We start from the raw sequence: 20,018 nt of genomic DNA, 5'->3' as shown, positions 1-20,018 counted from the left end.
GTCTTTCTCTGTCTGACTTATTTCACTTAGCATAATGCCCTCAAGGTCTATCCATGTTTTCACAAATGGCAGTATTTCCTTCCTTTTTATTCCATTGTACAGATATACCACATTTTCTTTATCCATTCATCTCCTGATGGACACTTAGGTTGTTTCCATGTCTTGGATGTTGTGAATAATGCTGCAATGAATAGGGGAGGTGCAGGTATCTTTTCAAGATAGTGATCTTATTTTCTTCAGTTACATACCCAGAAGTGGAATTGCTGGATTATATGGTAGTTTTTATTTTAAAATTTTGAGGATCCTTTATACTCTTTTCCATAGTGGCTGCACCAATTTACATTTCCACCAACAATGCGTAAAGGTTACCTTTTCTCCACATCCTCACCAACACTTGTTATTTCTTGTCTTTTTGATAATAGACAGTCTAACAGATGTGAGGAGGTATTTCATTGTAGTTTTGATTTACAGTTCCCTGATGATGTTGAGTGATGTTGAGCATTTTTACATGTACCTGTTGGCCATTTGTATGTCTTCTTTAGAAGAATGTCTATTCAATTCCTCTGCCATTTTTTAAAAAAAGATTTATTTATTTATTTATTTTAAAATCTTTTTTTAAAAGATTTATTTATTTATGTATTTTAAAGATTTATTTATTTATTTATGTATTTTAAAGAAATAAATTTATTTATTTATTTTATGTATTTTAAAGTGGGGGAGGGGCAGAGGAAGAGGGAGAGAATCTCAGGCAGACTCCCCACTGAGCGCAGAGCCCAATGTGGGGCTCCATCCCACAGCCCCAAGGTCATGACCTTAGCTGAAACCAAGAGTCACGTGCTCAACCGACTGAGCCACACAGGTGCCCCTGTTTCTTTTTGAATGCAAACTAGAGACAGATGCTGATTTATAGCAAGTGTAAAAATGGAATGAAAGTGGTGTGAAATTCCATTAGATTAAATAAAGAATATTGGCTTTCACGAAAAACTTTGGCATTTATGTTAAGGTAAAATGAAAACTATATGAACAAAGAAAAATATCATTTTATGTCAATTTCTTACTAAAAATTCATGTGCAGCCTAATTTTCCTTTTTATGAGATTTGAAAAGATGCAAGGTGAAAACCAATCTATTTCTATTTTGGTTTATTGCAATGGGCATATTGTTGATTATAAGTTGTGAATTTTCTATTAAATATCTTATCTGCCTTGCTGTATTGCACACTCATTGCTCATTGTTTTTGTTTACAGTCTTGTTATCTAGAGATGAAGGGCAAGAAGAAATGCCAACAAGTCTAAATATTGAAAGGTCAGGGTATTCACATACACCTTATTTCACTTCTCAGAATGCATTAGCCATTGTAACTTTGGTATCTCTTCCAACTTTCAGATACCAAACTGATATTGGTCATTTTCTCTTCTGAAGGCAATTTTTGAGATCATAAAAGTGTGCAAGGGACATGAAAATGGGGCATGGATGATTTGGTATTGACAGAATTTCCAGCTCAAGGGTACTGAGAAAGAACAAAAGCTGCTGGTTTCACTGGCTGTTTGTTTTTGTAACACTTCAAGTAATAAAAGCAGCAACATAAATTCTGGGTTGGTTTTGTTCCCAGTTGAAGTTTTGCTCTAGGGACAGAAGAATCTCTTTGTACAGCTGTGTAAATACTACGTTGCCATTTGGCACAAATGGGAGGTTGGTCTTCGAAATCTCCATTTGTGAAGAATGGAATAAGCACAGGGACTAGAATGGGTGAGGGTTAGAAAGGAAGAGAGGAGCAGGAGCTCCCCAGTCTGGGATTATTCTGTATCGATATTTGCTGCTATTGTCTGCCCAGCATATTTTTATTTGGGTACTTGCTCTTATTCTACCTAACAGTTTTGGTTAAGCTGTCAAGCATAGTACCCTGTCTTCTGTCCAACAGAGTATATACTAGTCGTCCAACAATTGTAAAATGACAGGCAATAAAAAAAAAATGGATAAATTTGACTATACAAAATGTTTTTAAATGCATGAAAAAATTGTAAACAAAATCAAAGACATTTGATAAGCTTGGAGAAAATATTTTTAAGATATATTGCACATAAAGTTTTAATATCCCTAATACATAATAAACTCTTAAAATTAGAGGGGAAATTTAAAAAAATCTAGTAGAAATTAGGAAGAAGACATAAATAGAAAATTCATAATAAAAATAGCCCTTAAACATGAAAAGGGTTCCAGTTTCTCCACATCCTTACTAACACTTGCTATCTTTTGTTGTTTTAGTAATAGCCATCCTACTGGTATGAGATGATATCTCACTGTGGTTTTGATTTGTCTTTCCCTGATGATTAGTAGTGTTGAGCATCCTTTCATATACCTATTGGTCATTTCTGTGTCCTTTTTTTGAGAAATGTCTTTTCAAGGCCTTTGTTTGTGTGTTTATTTATTTGCTATTGAGTTATAGCAGTGAACCTGGAGGAGATTATGCTAAGTGAAATAAACTAGTCACAGTAGGACAAATACTGCATAATTCCACTTACATGAGGTGCCTAAAATAGTCAAACTTATAGAGGCAGAAAATAAAACAGTGGTTACCAGGGGCCAAAGGGAGGGAGAAATAAGCAGTTCTTCAATTGGCATAAAGTTTCAGACACGCAAGATGAATTAGTTTTAGAGATCTGCTGTAGAGCATGACGCCCATTGTTGACAAAACTGTGATATGCACTTAAAAATTTAAGAGGGTAGTTATTATATTGAGTAGTCTTACCACAAAACACAACACAACACAAAACAAAACAAAATACCCAAAGAGGTACAAAGAAATTTTTGGAGTTGGGGGAGATGGTTATTACCTTGTTTGTGGTGATGGTTTCATGGGTATATGCATATGTCCAAACTCATCAAATTGTATATATGCAGTTTTTTTGTATCTCAATTATACCTCAGTAAAGTTGTTTAAAGCAATAGCAAGAAAACAAAATAAAAACATAAAAAGACATCCAACTTCAGGCATAATTAGAAAAATTAAAATAAAAATTATACAGATACCATTTACTACCTTTTCTAATTGGTGAAAATTAAAAAGTATGACTTGATTGTGTTGACAAGGCTGAAAAACAACCAGAATTTTCATATAACGTGAGTAGGAATGCAAATATATGTAACCCTATTGGATAGGAATTTGGCAATAACTAACAAAACTGCATACTTATTTGCCTCTTGACTCAATAATCCCACTTATAGGATTTACCTCAAGATACACCTCCAATAATATAAAGATATAAATGCACAAAGTTATTCAGTATTGTTTGGAATTGCGAATTATAGGACTCGAACTAAATGACTGTACATAGGAAATTGATTAAATGAACCATGATATTTAGACACAATGAAGCATAATGTGCCTGTAAAAAAAAAATATAAAAGATCTTTAAAACTGATATGTAGCAACTTTCAGAATATATTATCAAGTTTTAAAAAAGCAAAAAAAAATCCAGGATATATTATTAAGTGAAAATTAGTGTCTATATAAATGAATATGTTATCATTCATGTAAGAAAGAAGGGAAAATAAAAAAAATGTACATGTGTTTGTTTATTTGAGGAAGAAGAAACACGGAAGATATAAAGCAAAAACTAATGATATAAACCTTATATTATAGGAAATAAGTGATAGGGGAACGGACATGGAATAGGGTAGAAGGGGTGGGGGTAACTCTTCTCTGAATATATCTTCCCATTTAGTTCTGACTTTTAGAAACAGACAATGCTTCATAGACTTAAAAATGGATTATTAAAATTGACATGGATACAAGGAAGCCAACATGGAAAACAAATAGAAACAAATGAACCTAAATATGTATTACAATAAAAAGCATAACCACAGTGAGGGGGAGAAGGGGAAAAAAAGAATTAACCTAAGAAATTTTGAAAAACAGAATTTTCACTATATACTCTGAGGCTAAAGATAAAAAGAATTAAACACACATATTGAACTTGAGTTAGTAGATGGGGTTTTCACAGGTGTATAGATTAACAATTCTGAAACTATTTCATGTGTATTCTGAATTTGAGCAAATAAGTAAATACATTGTGCACCATGACAACCAGATTTTTTTTTTTTACTGTCCAAAAGAGGAGTTACAATAAAGGAAAAGTGAAATGCTAGAATAAATCTTGTTGCTGTCAGAGCCGTTCAGCAGAACACCACCAAGAACACATCTGTAGTTGACAAGTTGGTTTTGTTACTCATTGCAGTGAAGGAAGAACACACACCAGAGGGAACCATGAAGTGTTTCGGAGAATTTTTAAAAAGAGCCAAGCAGAGGATTTTGGCTTTTTTGGGGAGTGAACTGAATGAAAGTCTACAGAAGTGGGGGTTCCCTCTAGATTGAATGCTGTCAGAGAGTGGGGCAATTCAGTTTTTGGGTATCTCACTACTTGTATTTATAGGGAAGGTAGACTAGAGTGGGAGGAATACTATAATCGGAAAAGAAGTAGCAACCATTTATTTCAGCCTGGAGAGAAGGATATTTGGTATTTTGTGGGTGGCACAGTGACCTTGTTTTTGTCTGTGTTAAGAAAAAATTATGAAGTAGTCTTGTTTTCTCTCACTTTATCAGTTACCTTTTTTGATGTTGGGTTTCTGTATTTATATTCAACAGAATAGTATGGCCTGTGAGCGCTGTGCTCTCTTTAGTAGATCAGAACTGGAGGACTTGGCATGAACCCATGATTCATTGCACATCAATATATATTTCTTAGCTCTGTCACTGAAAGGATCTAGAAGAAATAATACACCAATATGAATGAGCACATCTCTCAACTACATCTCAGTTGCTAAACATTGGTCTCCAACAAAAGATACAAGAACTCCCTGGAGAAATGGCTGGTTCTGTGCCTGAAGCAGAGAAATTACATGATGAAACTAGAACATATTGTGGTGTCAGAAAGTAAGGAAGTGTTTAGAAAATGATTGGGACAGATCAAAAAGACACAAGAGCCAACTTTGAAGGGATTAACAATGGCCAAATCAGTGGCAATGTAAGCAAAAATGAACAATGTTAGTAAAGGATTTTAATCCGTACAGCAAAACAAGAAAGTATGAATACTTAGTAATATAAACAAATAATTGAATAAATAAATCAAAAGAGGAGAGAAACTTCTTTACACAATTTAGTCCAAAATAATAAATGTAGAAAGAATGATAGCAATAGAAATATTACAAAAGGATTGTTTCAGACAAGAATCATCACTAAATGCTAAAATTAGTAATGAGAAATAGGATATTTACAGTCTCAAAGTATCTCCCCATGAGACATAATGGGAAAAGTGTAACTTTATAGTGGAGAACCATGAAGGACTATACCAGGGATGAATAAATTCACATCATGTGTCTCCTAATACGATACACTGAAAAGGACACATGTCACTTCAAAGTGTATAAACTCAATTCAATAGTGAGGAAATAGTAGACACATCCAAATTGAAGAACATTCTACAAAATAATTGGTTACTATTCTTTGAATGTGTCAAGGTCATGAAAGACAAAGGAAGAATGAAGAACTGGTCCAGATTAAAGTAGACTAAGAAGATTTGATGACTAAATGCATGTCTTCCTGGATTATTTTGGAGGAGAAAAAGGATACTAGTTAACAATTACAAAATAATAGTATTTTGTCAACATATTTTTTATTATGATGATTATACTATAGTTATCAAAGATATAACCAGTTGGGTTTTTTTTTAAAGATTTTATTTATTTATTTGAAAGAGAGAGAGATCGAACAGAGAGAGAGAGAGAGAGCACATGAAGGTGGGAGGCACAGAGGGAGAGGGAGAAGCAGGCTCCCAGATAAGTAGGGAACCTGATGCGGGGCTCTGCGGGGCTCGATCCCAGGACCCTGAGATCATGACCTGAGCAGAAGGCAGATGCTTAACTGACTGAGCTCCCCCAGGTACCCCACCAGTTGAATGTTTTAAGTGACACAGGAAATCCTTTTTCTGTGAAACAAAAATTGCCAGTACATCTATAATAGATGCTTTTGGATAAAGGCATGAGAATTATTTTTAATCTAAAACTTTATTTTCCACATTTTTATGGCAATACAATTTACAGACAGAAAAATTCTATGAATTTTGACAAATGCATAAAGTTATGTAACTACAACAATCGAAGAACAGTTGTATCATTACCAAAAAATTCCCTTGTATTGGTCATTTGCAGCCAACTCTTTCCCCAACACGACTCCTGGCAACCATTAATCTGCTTCTGCTTCTATAGTTTCCTCTTTTCCAAAATCTCATTTAAGTGGAACTATATAATATTTAGCCCTTTTTATTTGGCTTGTTTCACCTCATATAAAGCATTTGAAAGTCAACCATGTTGTTGCATAGATCAGGATTGCATTTCCTTTATTGCTGAATGGTATTTATTGTATGTTGGTATCACAGTTTATTTATTCATTCAGTTGAAGATCATTTGAGTAGTTTCCAGTGTTTGCTTTTTAAGAATATAGGCACTCTAAACATTTGTGTAAAGTTGTTTGGGTGAGGATTCTGATGATGGTCAAGTGTGCCTTTAAGGTTTTCACCTTCCTTGTTAGTTAACATTCATTCAGGGCTCAACCTCCTTCTCCGCCCATTGACCTCTTATCAACCAGGGCTCTCCATTAGCCCAGCTTGCCTGCCAGAAAATAAGTAAAAGAATTCCATTAAATATGTGACCCTTACTGTGGATTGGTTTATCAGAGTGCCTCAAAATCCTTTCAGGAATACCATAAACACTATAGATTACAAATTGAAGGTGGTATTTTATCCCATTCTATCATCTTCACTACCTTTTGTCTCAGTAACATATTCATCTTCCTATTCTTTTTAGAAACCTTAGAATTAGCTTTCATTTAAACTTGTCTTAATATTCTCTAGTAAGTTACTATACCATAAATGCTATAAATGCTCTTATTTCAGCCTTATCATTTGCCTACAGATTCATAGTCTACCTTTTCCTCCTGCTCCATGTTTCTGGTGCTATTCAATCAGATAACTGCAATGACCTGGGCCTTCTGTCTGTGGGATCAACCTAGTCCAGTCCATGACTTAGTTAAATAAAGATCTCATCATTATTCATCTATAAACAAGCTCTTGACAGTTCTCTAATGCCCAATAGATAAAAAGAAAACTCCTAATCATGGTATGCAAAGATCGGCCCAACCTGGCACCAACTATCTTTCCATTCTTATCTCTTGCGAGTGGAATCAATGTATTCATGTAACAATATTGCTATTTTCAGAATTTCCTGTGCTTTTGGTCTTTGCGTATGCTATTGTTTACAGGTATGATCCTTTCTCTTTTCTTTCTAATTGGAGAACACTTACTAATCTTTTATAATCTGTCTTAAAAAGACTCTCTGTTATTTTTTCTCTATGTTTCCTGTTCCCAGCCTGGGCAGGTTAAAACACTCTCTTTTCTCCATAACATCTCGCATATTTTGTTATTATCAAATTCATCAAATTATATTGTGATTATTATGTCCCTTTTCCTCCAGTAGATACTTAGCATAATTATGGGGCCCAATAAATATTAAGTTGATTGAATATAAATAAATGAATGCATGAGATATAAGGGAAGTATTTTTGCTAGAGAAGAAAACACCTTCTACTATCACTCAAATGTGTACCGTTACCAAATATCTACTCTGGTTATGAGGATGTTCTCAAGTAGTTCATATGACTTCTATCTTGTAAATCTGAGTTCACTCTTGGTATACATTTTGCCAAGAACACTTTGGGTTAAGGAAATTCTAAATTCTAAATTTTAAGCCACATTATTGTCATTTAGTCTATAGCAGTGATATAAAATGGCTACAGGAAACCATATATTGAAATATTAACTTAGGTCAGATTGTTAAACAAGAAACTTTATTTTATAGGTCCAATTAATTTAATAGGCTTTTTAGTCTCCATAATATATCATGTAAATTTTATTATATAGTTTTTAATAATATATACTATATAACATTTCACTTTAAACATCAGTAATGCTTTTGATTATAAGTTACTGTGAAACTGGAAAAAATCAACACCCATCAGACTCTAAGTGTTGACAATCTTTTTTCTATATACAGCAACTATATTCCTATATTAGAAATAGATGACACCATTTTCCAGTCTGAAATTATAAGCCAGTATACCTCCAAATATTTCTCATGGATAAACTGAAAGGTAATCACATTTGTACAACTTTATGTGCTATAAGCTTGACAGATTTGAGTGGACTGTTTTGTTTTCTAAGAAATGACTGTACTCTTATCTTTAAGATACAGAGGTCTTTAAACTGTTTTTTAAAGGATTTGCACGGGAACAGCAACTGCATCTGTAAAATGCATAGAGAGGAAAGCCAGCTTTGTTTAATATCCTATATGCTCTTCAGCTACTTAGAAAGGCAGAGAAAACATTTTTCCATGTGTCTTTTTCTTTATGAATGTCTCACAATTGTGACTTCATCTAGGGCTGTTTATAAACATTTTCGTGTGTGTGTAGATGTATATATTTAAGACAACACAGATGTTTGCGTGTTACTACAGAAACATAGTGTTAAGTGCTGTCTTACATTATTAGTCCTTAGCCTCTGCATTTGCATTCTTATTTTCACGGTTGAAGTTGTGATAGAGAAGAGATGCATGAGCCTGGAGGGACATGATGGATCCTTGTGCAAAATGAAGAAATGGTAAAATTGCAAAGGTTTAAACTGATGTTCACAGCACTTCATTCTTTTGGCTCTAAATCAGAGTCATAAATTCCTTATACTTGAAGAGTTTGAAAACATTTAATATGCCTTTTTTTTCCTTCTCATGTATAGTTTGATCTTGACATTAGCTGAAAAATAAACCAAAATAAGCTACAGGAAAACATAGCTATTGTCTTCTTTGTCAAAGCGTCCTTTCATCCTCTCTCTAAGAGGGTATGAAACCTAATTCCTTTGTATGAAGCAATGATCACCACACTGAAAAATAAAACTTCCAGTCAGTGTATGACACCTAATAGCCCAATGATACGCTGCAAAGGGAATTTTATATACTTGAAGTTTTCTTCCCATTCTGAAGAATGTATTTAAGAAAGGAGGCTTCAGTGCAGTTGCAGAGATAAGATTAAAACTGCCTCCAGGCCTGAAAGTTTTAGTGACCTGAGAAGTTTTCTTAACTTTTCTGGTAGTATTAGTGTTTCAGCAACCAGATGCTTGGAAGCTTCACTGACCCAGAGACCTAGGAGGCCAAATCCAGGGATTACATTTTCATTTTTATTAAAAGTACTTTATTTTTTTCAGAGTCTATCTGAATCTTTATATGCTGGATGATCTCAGCAGACTGAAGCTTTCTAGAAAGGTTTCACTGAGGAAGAGGGTTGAGAAGTCTATTTTCCCCACAATCAGTGTTTGCAAGGATGATGATTTTCTTCTGAAGCCTTAACGGGCATCTCTACTTAACTTCGTGTGAAGAAAATACCACAACCTCATCCCTAGTGCAGAAATTAATTTCATATGGGAAAATGTTCTCTTCTATAATGAGAAAAGAAAATTAAACATAAATGTCTCTGGGACAGGGACCATTTTGATTCAAATTCATACCAAGATAGAAAAGATCTTTTCCAAAGAGCAGTTTCTGATGGATGGAAGAAGAGTAAAGAGAAGAGCAGGACACTTGATGGAAGAAGGACAAAGTGTCATAAAATTGGGAGAAATAGAGAGAAATGGGCTGAGAGGCTGGAGTGCTCACAAGACAGCTTTGATGACAGTTTGCTGTATGGGTAGCCTGGCCTTCCCACACCGCGTACCCTTAAGGCTGGCTATCCACTGTGGGGCTGTAGCTGTGGCCGTTTTTTAAATATTAACCTCATAGATGGTTTGGAGAAGTTGTAAAATAGTGCTAGATTGGGTTGACTGTGGTAGGTTTTTTTTCCCCCCACATAGAAACTGGACACACTTTTTAATAATCATGCTTGAGGACATTCTTCTAAGTACTTCTTTCTGCTTGAATTTGCCTTTCATAGACAATAACACATACAATGCCTAGAAAACTCATGTTTCAGCTGACATGGCAATTGACTAATTATACTTAAAGATGGGGATCATGATTCTTTTAGACCTCTAAGAGCTACTTGGACAGAATGGAAAATTCCAACAATCAATTAAGTGTATGAGAAACATAAGAATAAAAAATGTATTTTTGAATTGTTACATAAAATACAATGGGCTTAGTCCTATTGGTGAGCAAGTCTTTATTCACAGTGTCATTTAAATGTGATGATTAACCTTACACCATTCACAATTCTGTTCTCTTAGAGACTTTTTTATAATTAAGCAGTCAACTGACTTTTCCTTTTAGGGGACTAGAAATCATGGAGCCTTGAGCCTGTGCTAAAAGTTTCTCACCAGCTTCCCTTGAAACCTTCAGTCAGTCCCCTTCTTTTCTTTCCACTGCTCACTGATCAGGTATTGGAAAGTAAATTTTTAACTTTTGAAATTCTAATACTCTGATATATGATAATATACAATTCTATGCTATTATTTGGTTTCTGCTGAAGACTACAGGCTTATAAAAGGAATGTTTTCAAGCTGAGATATAACTTGTTTGAGGTTCTTAATATGTGAAAAACTTACTTCTAAATTTTTAGATTTTTAAATAAACCTAATAAGTGAGTGTTATGGATTGATTTGTGCCCCCCCACCCCCAAAGTTCATATGTTGAAGCCCTAACTCCCAATATAATGTATTTGCACATAGGATCTTTAAGGAGACAATGAAGGCTGAATGAGGTCATAAGGATGGGGGCCTTAATTTGATAGGATTTGCTGTCCTTATAAGAAGAGGAAAAGACACCAGAGCTTACTCCCTTTCACTTCTTACACATGGGAGAAAGGGAAAGTGAGAAGGTGGCTGTCTGCAAGCCAGGAAGACGCTTTCACCAGAAACCAACCCTGATGTTGCCTTGGTCTTGGACTGTGGCCTCCAGACCTGCAAGAAAATAAATGTCTGTTATTTCTGCTACCCAGTCTGCAGTATTTTGTTATGGCAGTCCTCACTTGACTAAGGCTGTGAGTATTTGTATGGGAAAAAATGGAGGAAGAAAATGGAATCCTACCTCTGAAATTAATAAAGGGAAACTGAAGGGATACATGGTATACCTGGAAATATGTTATCATCTAAGGAAGCATTGTGAGGTCTTAACATGGAAAGCACATCTTCATGGGCTGTCTAGATTGACACACTATGAAACATCAGGAAGTAAGTGAGTGGGTCTTCTTGGAAAGAGAACCCAACATGAAAATTATGGATGGTGTCACTGGAGTTACATATGCTTAAAAATAAATGTAATTGCTGCCAATGAGAAATACTGAAAACTATTGGCCATTTTTTGTTTTACTCCACTGTAGTTTATTAACACAAGCTTTAACTAACTCTGTTGACAGTATTATTTTTCTCTTGCAGCAGCTGCCTAAAAATCGAGGGCAAATTCTAGCCATAATTGTGTTGAATCTCTTCAGGGAAAAAGTGAGAGCAATAATACTTATTAAACTTTCCAATGGTTTGTGTTAGCAGATTTTTTTTTTAACACTGAATATTTTCACTTTTTGTTCATTTGAAAGCAAGCAAACTAGAGTTGTCTGAACTGGAAGAAAAGTTTCACTTTTCCCAGGAGAACTTCTTAAAAAGTTAGAAAGTATTTTGAAGAAGATGCAAATTTTGGGGTATCTGTGTGTCTAAGCTTACTTAGTAGCTCAGTGTTGGACGATGTGGCATCTTTTCTGTTCCTGTGTTCACCAATACTGAAACTGTGCCTCAGCACTGCAATGAGGACATGACAACTTATGCTTTTCCATATTTTCAAAAACTCTGGGAAAAAAATCTAGGTCGTGCCCATATTTAATAAAAGGCTTTTAAAATTCTTTCCAGATTCACATAAACCCATCTTAATATTTGGATTCTCTTACAAAAATACTGAGAATTGAATTTTTGGCTCTATGATATAGATGATACATAAGTTTACACGAATTTATAGATATATACAGTATTGATGATGAAAGTGTTATGAGAAGACTGATTAATGTTTTCCAGATAGACCTCCTGGAGAGGGGGGCATTTGACATGGCTTTCTAAGGATGAATAGGATTTCTAATAGGTACTTTCAGGAGCAGGAATATTTTCAATGCATAACTGCTGAAATGAACAAAGGAGCAAGCAAAGTAAAAGGTATGTGGTGGGATGTTTGCAGGGGAAATCATGGAATTGGTTGTGTAGGAATTTAGCATAGAGTGTGCCCTGAGTGAAGAAAATGGAAATGCGCTAGGGACTAGTGAGAGATGAAGAGGCCTTACTTTTGAAACTCATTCTCTAAGGCAGCAGTTTCCAAGCAATCTCCAAGAAAGTTTGCTTCCCAGTCCTCATTTTCAGAGACTCTGATTTTTCTGTATGGGATTGAGCCTAGAATTTTTCTCCTAACAATGACAAATTCAGGTGATACAGCTGGTCCCCATACAACTTCTTAAGAACACTGACTTAGGTCTTGTAATACATTGTCACATACCTGTGGCTTCTACTAAATCCAAATGTATGGAAAAATGACAATAAATAGTTTACCTCCACTACTGCCCAATATTCTTGCCAAATAATATTCACTCATTCATGTGTGTAACAGGTTCTGTCCAGGAGCTAGAGATATAGTAGGGGACAAAACAAAGTGCCTGCAAACACAGAGCTTGTGTTCTAGTTGGAAGCGGGATAGAGACCATCTTATACTTTGTATTTTCATTGTAAAAAAATAAGAACAAGAATAGGAGACATATTGTGTGAAGGGGTTTTTTCATAGCAGTGATCAGGAAGAAGTTCTCTGATGATGTGATATTTGAGCAGAGCCCTGAAGGACATGGGGAGGGAGTCTATTTGAGGAAGTACATTTAAGGCCAAATTCTCTGAGGTGGAATTTGTGGAGGAAGAACAAGTCCAGTGGGGCTAAAGAAGAGGGAGGAGAAGACCTAAGGAAAAGCAGTTTAAAGAAGAATGTGTGATATTTTATGACACAGTAAAGCATTTGCTTGTATTCTTAGTATGGGAAGAGGATTTTGAGTAGATGTTTATACATTTAAGTTATCACCCAGGCTGCTCTGAAAAGAAAAGATTGTTGAGAAAACAGAGTTGAGAGGTAACAGGTGATGGTGGCCTAGACCAGGCTGGACAAAAATAACAAGTATAGGATGGCTGTGGTGAGACTTTCTGCATTATATTATGTACATCTTTGAAGATGTTTAAAGAGTTCTATGGAGTTTTCCAACACCAACAACCGATTCCCTGATTCTGAGGATATGAACTGGATGCCCTACAGTTCAATTCAATTCTGGCACTAACTACTCAGAGTTTTAGTGTCAGACACCACGAGTTTAGAGACTCAGTCCCATAAGACTGCCCTCACTTCAAATGTCAATCACAAGTATTAGGTCCCCAGATTACCCACACTATGTCCAAATTGGCTACAAGTTGGGGGTTCTTATAACTCCCGTCAGGTTCAATAACTTGCTAGAATGGTTCACAGAACTCAGGAAAACACTTTGCTTATTATTTCTGGTTTATTATAAGGGATATAACTTTGAAACAGCCAAATGGAAGAGATGCATAGGGCAAGATAGGGGAAAGATGTACAAAGCTTTCATGACATCTCTTTTCCATGCTTCCTTCCTAGCATCTGGATGTTTCACCAACCCGGAAGTTCTCTGAACTTTGTCATTTAGGGTTTTTTTTCATACTTGTATTTTTAAAATTTTAATTTCACTATAGTTAACATAAGCCATTTAAGGTTTCTTGTGGAGCTTCTATTATATAAGCATGACTGATTAAATTATTGGTCATCAATCTCCAGTCCCCTTTCCCTCCCCAGAAGTCTGAGGGTAAGGCTGCAAGTTCCAATCCTCTAAAAATATGATTAGGTTCTCTGGCAATCATCCCCCTCCTAAAGCTATCTCTGGGGGCCTACTATGAGTTACCTCATTAACTGGTTGAAAGGGGCTTGTTATGAATGTTATTATCACCCCTATCATTCAGTAAATTCCAAGAATTTTAAAAACTCTGTGTCAGGAACTGGGGACAAAGACCAAATATCCATTTATTACAAATACAAATAGTGCTTAGATTTTTGTTGGCTACAGGTGGGCCAGCTTTAGGGATACATTTCTTTAAGTATTATTTTTGGCACCCACAGTCCATTCTATATAGATGTCTTATGTATCAAGGAAAATGAAAGCTTTTAACATTCCTATAAAAGGATATTTATTACTTCTATAATTTAAAATGTAAAATAATGGGAAATATCCATCAGGAAATATCATATTTATCCTAAACCCTTCTTGCTGAAATGCAATCTATTGCTTTCTCTAGTACCATATGCTTGTTTAACAGGATATAATAAAATAGCTTCAAAATTATGTTAAGATTTCAGCTGCTTTAAATTAGCTAGTTCTCTTTATGGAATTAATGTTAGTGCCAATTAAATTAGAGAAGATGTCTCAAAATTATGAAGGTCAAAAATCACCAAAGGAAATGAAGCTAGCCAGTAACATTTATAAAACATGAAGGGTGGTTTGATTTAACTATACATTAAGGGTCATTGAATGTTAGCGCTTTTCAATAAAGGCATAGGAAATTAACTTATTTGTGTGTTGTTAAATTCTTTACACAAATGAGAGAACTGGCATATATTTTAATTGTAGAAATAGGTAAGTTTTTATTTTAAGACTGAGCAAATGTATAGAAATAAAGGCAATCATACTTCTAAATAAAGAGTACTTTAAATACTTCTAATAAAGGAAAGCATTTGCCAATGATAATGATTTCAGTCAATCTGAGAAACTAAGATTCAGTGTTCACCACGTTGAAAATGAAACATCCAGTTGGGCATTACCTATAGCACATATCCACTGACACGCAGCAAAGAAGATTTAACGTGGCACCTGTAGAATATTTAGGAATTTATGAAAGAAAAAAGTGAGACAGTTTCAAAGTTAGGCAAAATAGCAATGAATGGTCTCTTCCTCGGGATAATAAATCCGGAAAGAGAAGAACCTATCAAGATGTGGGTACACTGGTACTTTTCACTTGGGTGAGCCGCCAGGCGGAGCCGGCGAGACGGCGGGGCTAGAGAGGCCGTTCGCCGGAACCGTGTGGCTGAAAGCGCCCAGCTGGGAGCTGGCGGGGCCAACTTCCGGTGCAGGTCTCCTACTTCCAGCTGGTGTGCTGATTGTGTGGGAGTTGAGCTCAGCTGATCCGGAAGATGACTGAAGAGCCGCTTGTCCTCTTCGCCAATGTGCTGGGTTCGGCCCGTCACTCTTCCTGCTTGTCTTCACTATCACTAAGCGGTGTCGGCCGGGCGGGCCAAAGAAGCAGGAAGGGAAGTGGCACTTTTGCCACAGCAGGGATCCAGGACATAGTCTGAGGCTATTTGGGTATGTCTTATGGCATGAGGAGCCTTCACACTTCACACTTCACATCACCCTTTCTACCAGTTACAACATCTGGATTTTCCAGAACAACTTATTTCCTCAAATTCTTATTTAACCCTATGGAACGAGAAGTTGCCACTGAGTAGGGCCAAGTATGCTTTCTTTTCTACTCCCTTCCCTCCAATATAAAATTGGGGGGTGGGTAAAAAGTACCGATAATTCTTAATCTATTTAATATGCAGTAAAAGCTTGATTATAAGGAGCGCAATAAAGGGTGAATATGGTTACGAGGTCAGGCTCTGGAGTCTGACTGCTGGAGTTTCAATCATGGTTCTACAGTTTATTAACTGTGTAACTTTAGGGAATGTTCCAGACTGAATGTGTCCTCTCAAAATACGTATATTAAAGCCTTAATTCCCTGTGTGGCTGTATTTGAAGATGGGACCTCTAAGGAAGTAATTAAATTTAAATGAAGTCATAAGGGTGAGGCTCTGATCCAACAGGATTAGTGTCCATATGAGAAGAGACACCAAGGAGTTTCCTTTTCTCTTCCTTCTCCCCCTTCTTTTCCCTTCACAGAGCAAAGGCCATGGGAGGATGCCAAGTCAGGAAGAGAGAGCCCTGCCTGAAACTGAATCAGCTGGAAACTTGATCTTGGACTTCTGGCTTCCAAAACTGTAAGAAAATAAATTTCTGTTGTATAAGTCACCCAGTCTGTGGCAATCGTTATAGCAGCCTGAGAAGACTAATACAGGGAAATTACTTAATTCTCTGTACCTTAGTTTTCTTATTGTAAAATGAAGATAAATAGGCCCACTTCCTAATGTTGCTTTGATGAGCTGAGTGTAATAATCTCAACTAATGTTAGTTACTCATATTATAATTATTGAGAATACAATTTATTGTTCTCTATATGTATCTAGAATAGAATCAGCTAATTTTATTTGGGGAATGAATGTTTTTTAAAAAAACTAATTAAGTACGTGTATGTATACTTATATTGTGTGTAGAAGAATTAGTGCGAGCCTGAGACAGATTTAAAGTTATGGCAAAGAAGGGCGCCTGGGTGGCTCAGTTGGTTGAGCGACTGCCTTCGGCTCAGGTCATGATCCTGGAGTCCCAGGATCGAGTCCCGCATCAGGCTCCCTGCTCGGCGGGGAGTCTGCTTCTCCCTCTGACCCTCCTCCCTCTCATGTTCTCTGTCTCTCATTCTCTCTCTCTCAAATAAATAAATAAAAAAATCTTTAAAAAAAAATAAAAAAATAAAGTTATGGCAAAGAATGCTAAATACAGAAGTCTGTGAAATGTAAGAAGAGTAAATTAAAAATTTTTCATATGAATTTTCGCTTTTTTTGAAGGTGTGACTCAAATGGAACCAGACTTAGAGCAATGAATATTGTTTTCAAAAAATAAGTTTTCAAAACTCCTCAAAATGTACTCCAAATAACTAAATGCAAATTGTTAGTCTGAGATCTTATTTCAAACAATAACAACAGCAAGAAAAAAGAAACAAAAAGCATTCAGAGTATATGGTTGATTTAATTATTTTAGCCCCAAACTTCAACATGAAGTTTTGACTGCATGAAACTATTTGCAACCAGTTTGATTTCTTTTCTTTTCTTTCTTTTCTTTTTTTGGATGAGTTGTTATTTCAGTGTTTTGGAGACACAGAGCCAGTCAATTTAGTAAAGCAAAGGTCAAGTTAATTATTTGTTGTTATAAAAGAGGAAATGAGGAACTGATTTAATGAATTTTGTATTTTTTAAACTGATAATCCTTGTGAGTTTTAGATAAAACCTTAATGAAATCAGAATTTCTTTTCCTACTAGTTAATACCTTACCACAGTGACCTATATCATTGTATAGGCAAATTGCTTACTGCATTAGGTGCCTTAATAAACTTTTTAGGACCCAGAATTGAAAGTAGATGTGCTTGTGTGGCAGTGGGTGGGAATGGTGGGTGAGGAGGACTGTTGACTGACCTAACAAATTTCCTGCTATTCCTAAAAAAAATTTCTCGTTTGTTGCTGATGCCTTTGAGGTTAGGATGCAATTCTTACAAGAAAATAAGAAACCAAGGATGGGAAACAGTATTGATCAAAAATGAGAGACAAGGTAGGGAAAACAGATGTTTTTGAAAAAAATTCTTTTTTTTTTTTTAAGATTTTATTTATTTATTAGAGAGAGAGAGAGCGCACAAGCAGGGGGAGCTGCAGGCAGAGGGAGAAGCAGCACAGCAGGGAGCCTGATGCGGGACTCGATCCCAGGACCCCAAGATCATGACCAGAGCCGAAGGCAGGCACTTAACCGGCTGAGCCACTGAGGCGTCCCCCAAAATATCTTTTTTTTTTTTTAAAGATTTTATTTGTTTGACAGAGAGAGACACAGTGAGAGAGGGAACACAAGCAGGGGGAGTGGGAGAGGGAGAAGCAGGCTTCCCGCCGAGCAGGGAGCCCGATGTGGGGCTCGATTCCAGGACCCTGGGATCATGACCTGAGCTGAAGGCAGACGCTTAACGACTGAGCCACCCAGGCGCCCCTAAAATATCTTTTTTTAATCATTCTTCTCCCTCTTAATTAGCAAGTCTGGTTAGTTAGAGAAAGAAGAAGGTAGGAGAGAGAGGGTGAATACAGAATTTCAGTGTCATCAATAAAGTGTGCCCGCATTTGCATATTTTACTATAATTCTGTAAAACTAGGGCTTAGTAGTAGAAAATTCAATAATGAATCATAAATATAATAGTATTTTCTTAGTATAAATTGTATTCTCATAGTGCTTATAATAGAATAATAAAGTCTTTTAATAAGCACTAGAAAAATCATAAATATAAAACCAAGTAATGAAAATTATAGTTTAAAATAAAACACTTTATAGTACTCTAATTTGTTTGGTATCTTAATTAAATTATCTGAACTTAGTATTGTAAGTTCAGTGTGTAATTAGATAATTCCTTTACCTAAGAAAAAGGGACCTCTTAAAAAGTTCTTTCTCACTTAAGTTATGATAAAGAAAATATTAATGTGCTTCATATGCATTTTATTAAATGGTGCATAGGCAGGGGCAGAGAGAATAGAAAACTTTAACAAGAATGCATGCTAAAAAGTGATATAAAAGTTGTTTTGTATTGAATTCCCACCTGAAAATTTCAGAGAATGAATAGAACTAATATATCTAGTTTTTAAATACTGTATTAGGAATAGTTTTATTTGATAGAAAGTAATGAAAAGACAACATTTCTTGGTAACTTAAGAGAGTATATTTGATTGCAAGCTTTCAGTATCTGCAGGTGCTGTTTGCAGATGATACTGTTTACTAGGCAAAGCAAAGTATATCAATGGGAAAACTATTAAAACTAAGAACATTGGTAAAATGGCCACTTTCAAAATAAATATTATAAATAAGTGGTTTTATCAATAATAAACATTAAAAAGAACAAAAAATTACACTAAAATGGTAACATATGAAATTTCTAGGAATAATCTCAGTAAAAATGTGTAAGACCATATGAACAAATTTAAAACCTCATGGAGGAAATAACTAAAAGACTATTTTTTTCCTTTTTGTATCTCTAATGGTTTAAATTTGCTGGACACATAGTAGGGCCATGAAATATTTGTTGAATAACTAATGAATCAACCTTGTGGAATATGTAGAATATAGTTTGGGAAATGCTTTCATGGTGTAAAAATATTGCAGTGTTGACATTCAGTGTGTGTGCATATATATAAAATATGTATGTATATATATGTTTGTTTAATGTATATATCCTGGATATCAACATGGCAATATTTTATATTCATATATTCTATATCGATGTTTATTTCATATAAAAATGAATATTCTTCTCAACATTGCATCTAGCATCCTACTAACAGAAATAATAGAAGCTTGTCATTCTAGTATTTAATCAGAATGTCAAGGGTTACAGATTTATTCTTTTATATTTACTTATTTTACTCCTAAATTTTAATCTCTAGTCACTGTGTACTCTGTTTTCTGCATATATAAGGCCAAAATGCTCAATTACTAAAACCAAACACAAACACTTGCATATACATGCATGCATACACACATAAACACACACAGTAGTTTACCAGCCAAACAGAGAATAAAACCTACTGTCCCAGTTCAAATCAGTATCTTGTTTCACCCATCTACCTACCCATCCATTCAGTCTCCAGAGAAATGCTTCTCTTCATCTCTTGCACCATGTCCTTGAAACAAAAAGTGACAGTGTCTGAATGCCATGAAGATTTTTGTGTCAGGCCATTGTCAAAATCATAGATGGATATACCTTCAAAGTGCAGGACTGATCTGAGCAAGTGGTTAGGTAAAAGAAAATAAAAAGATATTAACTTGTCAAATTCTTTCTCTCACATGGAAAAATGTCATAGATTCTTGCATGACAAAGTATTACTCCCAGTAGTTCTGAGCATCTATAGTCTCTGTTCCTTTGTGTTCTAATTCCTGGTTCTGGAGGCACTAGAAATAGTACACAGTTTGCTGCATTTGCGTGCAGCTAAGAATTGGTTTGTAATATTAAACAAACCACATTA

Source organism: Halichoerus grypus, chromosome 10 (genome assembly GCF_964656455.1).
Source record: "Halichoerus grypus chromosome 10, mHalGry1.hap1.1, whole genome shotgun sequence".
NCBI lineage: Eukaryota > Metazoa > Chordata > Mammalia > Carnivora > Phocidae > Halichoerus > Halichoerus grypus.
Note: the sequence above shows the minus strand (reverse complement) of the source record.